The sequence below is a fragment of the Bison bison genome, unplaced genomic scaffold, assembly GCF_000754665.1.
Source record: "Bison bison bison isolate TAMUID 2011002044 unplaced genomic scaffold, Bison_UMD1.0 scf7180017864516, whole genome shotgun sequence".
In the NCBI taxonomy this organism is placed as follows: domain Eukaryota; kingdom Metazoa; phylum Chordata; class Mammalia; order Artiodactyla; family Bovidae; genus Bison; species Bison bison.
In genome coordinates, this window is record NW_011495069.1 from 10,827,610 (window position 1) to 10,832,049 (window position 4,440).

A 4,440-nucleotide genomic window follows, 5' to 3' on the forward strand; every position below is an offset into this window, starting at 1 on the left:
CTCCTTTGTTTTTTAAAATTCACCTCCCTATTTCTGTTTACATCCTAACATTTATTATTTTAAATAACTCAACATTCACACAATGGAATACCATACAATTTTACAAAAGATAGCTATGTATTGATATAGAATGATTTCTTAAGATATATTGTTAAGTGAAAAAAATCCCAAGGTGCAGTGTAGAGTGTGTAGAATACCACTGTTTGTATAAGAGGTGGGGGGTGGGGAGAATATATTTGCTTGTATATTCATATGTTTTCTCTGGACGGGTACAGAAGAAACTGATAACATTGCTAGCCTCTATGGAGGGGGCTAGGTGGCTAGGGGCAGGAATGGGAGGCTTCACTGTGTACCTTTTTGTATTTTGAATCATACAGTGTACCACTTATTACAAATAAAAACATAAATATTAAAAGTTGTGTACTTGCTTTGTTTCCTGTCTCCCCAAAGAGAACACAAACATGTCCTTATTCCCTACTATGTCCTCAGCACTTAACACAATGCCTGGCACCTAACAGTGCTCAATAAGTAACTACAGGATGAATGAATGAAAGGATGAAGGTCTCTTCCTGCTCTAAAACTGATTTCAAGACTAGAAGACATGGACTCAAGGACCAGCCATTTAGAGGCACCGAACGAGAACTATTTTGTAGTGTGTACTGTTTTTCTTGTTATCAATAAACTTTGAAAAACAAAAGTGTTGGGGGGTGTATGGTGGGTGAAACATGGAGAACCTCCTTCCCAATCGAGAGCCCAAGTGCCACAAAAGGACAGTGTCCTGCTTAGACCATGTCCCAGTCATGGCCTCGGCACACGGCAGCCTGAGGGACAGGCAAAGCAGCCCCCTTTCCTGAGGTCTTAAAACGTTCAGGATCATACCACACTCCAGTTCTGAGACTGTCTTCTTTCCTAGATGCTAAACTTTTTTGAGGTCAGGAATTGCACTTGTCTTGTTCACCAGTATACTTAGAGCCTGGCATAGACGTGATGAAAGAATGAATGAGAGAACAATTTGCGTGGAAAGCCCACGATCAGGAGCTGTCATTTCCCATCTAGCCAGGAGGTGGCGTCAGAGGAGCATTTTCTGGGTTGTCGGTTCCCTCCAGTCTTGGGTGTAGAGCTGTATTTTGACCAGGGACCTGGCGGAGGCGGCAGGTACCTGATTTTTTGACAAACTTACTAAGCGGCTCTACTAGGCATTGAGGGTTGTAAGAAGAGATATAGATGGGAGACAGAAGCCTCACACAGAAATCAACACTATGTAGGAAGAGAAGAGCTATTTCTGGCCCTTAGGAACTCTGAGAAGGGAGGATTAAGTTTGAGGCATTTGGGGAAAGTTCACAGAGGAAGTGACATCTGAACTGGGCCTTGAAAAGGAGGGTTTAGGCAGTTGGAGGACATTATGGGTAGAAGGAATGGTTTCATGAGAAATTGTGAGACTGGTGAATTGCCAAGAATAGCTGAGTTATCCCAATTTGGTGGGAGACATTCTGCTCTGAGAATTTACCCTTTTGTTGAAAGGACAAAAGACTCGTGGAATTAATGCGATTCATGCACTAGTAGCTCAAGAAATAGTCAATGGACTGAGATCTTTGGGTCAGGTAAGTAGTAGAGACTCAATACATGTGTTGTTGAATGAATGAATCATGGGGCTCTGGTTTTTTCCGTGCTATGTCACATGTCCTTGCTGATGCGTTATGAGTGTGTTTTCCAAGGCTCTTTCCTCCTGTGTCTGAAGCTCCTCACGGACAGCTTTTCTTTCTCTCAAAGACAGAAAGCCTGACCCCAAAGGGGAAAGGATTACAATTAACCTGTGAGGTTCCCAGTGTCCAGAGCCTCCCTTATTAGAGGGTTCCCAAGTCCTGTTTCTGGAACATAGTCTCCTTCTTTGTGTGTGCGTGTGTGTGTTAGTCGCTCAGTCCTATCCAACTCTTTGGACTGTAGCCATGTAGACCCCATGGACTGTAGCCCACCAGGCTTCTCTGTCCATGGAATTGTCCAGGCTAGAATACTGGAGTGGGTTGCCATTTCCTTCTCCAGGTCTCTTTCCTTAGGGCTGAGATAAAAGTAATCATCACTTATATTTTTATAGAAACTGATGTCTTCCATAGCTTTCCTATTGATAAACCCACTGGAAACATTTCAATCCTCATTCTTAATTCAGAAGACTGCTTCTTTCTTAAAACATTCTCCTTCCAACTTGTGTGACCCCGTGCTCTCTAGTTTACTACCTGCCTCTCTCCCCTTTTCGTTTCATCGACTGACTTCTCTTCCCCTCTGTAGCCACTTCAGGCTGAGTTCTAGGTCCTAGCCTCCTCTTGCTTTGTTCTCTGCGTGGGTGATATTCTTGCCTGTGGTTTCAGCTATCTAGATGTCGGCCATCCTCCGGGCACCAGCCCACACATCCCACAGCCTACTTGACTTTTTTGTTTGGGTGTTTCTTGGGCATCTTAATTTCAATATGTATAAAAACTCCTCATTTTCTCTACCTGTTCCCCTACCAGGGTGAGTGGCCGCATCACCCAGCCTGTTGAGCCAGCCAGAAGCATGCGTGTGTGTGTGTGAGTCATCGTTGTCTCAAGTCCTGATCACTCCACCCCCTCACTCTCCTGAATCTTTCCACTTTCTTCCCTTCCCATCATCACTACTGTCACCTCCAGCTACCTGCTCTGCCAGGCCATTCTCTCCTCAGTAGCCAATGTGACTTTTTAAAAATGCCATTAAGATCATGCCACAACTCAGCATCATTCGTATCCCTTCCCATCTCTTTGAGGTCATTATTGTTGTTCTTCTATTTCCCTTCTATAAAGTCCTAGTTAACCATGACCTTCAAGACCCTGCATGATCTGGCTGATGCCCACCTCTCAGACTCCTTCTCAGGCTGATGCCCACATCTCAGACTCCTCCTTCTCAGACTCCTCCTCCACTCTACTTCAGCTAGGAGGAATTTCATATAAGCATTCATTCATCATTCCTTCAGGCAGCCAGGTATTTATAGAGCGCCTTATTGGTGCCAGGTGTGGTGCTATGTGTTTGGATGTGAACAAGGTGAATATCTCTGCCCTCGTGACCCCTCCCGAGGTTCCTCTTCCTGCTTCAGGCTGTTTTCATACACTGCTCCCTCCGCCTCAACTGCCTCCTCCAACATACACACTCTACTTCCCTCAACTACTAACCCCAGCTCCTTACTCAGGTCAAAATTGAACATCACTTCCTCTCTGAAGCTCTCCTGGGGCTGCCAGGCTCCGTTAGGACTCCTGTTACAGATCCCAGGGGTCCTGACCTTGCCTTCATTGCACATTCTGTTTCCCCTGCTGGACCAGAGGCTCCATGAGAATGAAAACCAGACCTCCGGTGTTCACCAGTGCCTGGCACGATGCCTGGCTCACGTCATGATTTCAATACAGAAGAATGAAAGGGCACAGGCATTTCCTTTGGGTCTGCTCTTTTAGAATATTTGAGGATGACACCTTAAAGGCTCATAGACAGGGCCACCCTAGTCGCAGCCCCGCACAGTCCAGTCTACCAGGTGCCAATGCTGTGCTTTAAAGGAGGCCTTTGACTGCGATATCACCTTGGTTCAAGGAAGCAAACACCCAGGCTGCACAGAGATTAGCTGCTAAAGCCTTTCATGCAGTCAGCCTGTCCTGCAGAAAGGCAGTCAGCGGTGTCAGACAAAGGACCAGGGCTTTCCAGGGGGAGGCATTCTAGCTTCCAGTCTTGGCCACTTGTTAGTTTCTGCCCCACAGCCTTCCCACCTGTGGGAAAGACAGGCATAATCATGTGTGTTGCTGGGCTGATGGGAGGAGTTCGTGAGCTGTCACAGAGGACTTGGGAGCCATTCATGTCAGTCTCCTTCGTAACTTCAGGGCAGTGCAGATTATTTGTTAGCATCTTGGTTCTGGGTCAGACAGACCAGAGTCTGAGACCTGGCTCTGTCACTTCTTAGTGATCTGACCTTGGGGAAGTCATGTCACATCTCTTAATCTTAGTCTGCACGCGTGGAAAATGCAGACAAAGTTGTACCTACATCCAGTGAGTGCTTATGCGAAGAGCATGTATATAAAGAGCTCAGCCCAGAGCCTGGTAGTGCTCCATAGACGCATACAGCATCAAGACGGTGACGGTCAAGGAGACAGAAAGTGCGCCTGAAGTTCTGATCCTCACTGGTGAGTTCATTTCGGAACTGTTTACCAAGCATCTAACTTGTGGAGCATTTTATGGAAGGGTATCATTCAATATGGACCCCCTGTCTCCCAAGTCTAGGATGGGAGAGAGGACATAAATAAGAAAGCGTGCGCCAAGTGGTAAATGTTATTTTATCAAAGGTTATTAAGGGAGTTCCCTGGTGGTCCAGTGGTTAGGACTCCTGGTCCTATTGGATTGGATTACTGGTCAGGGAACTGAGTGAGATGCCACAAGCTGTATGGTGTGGCCAAA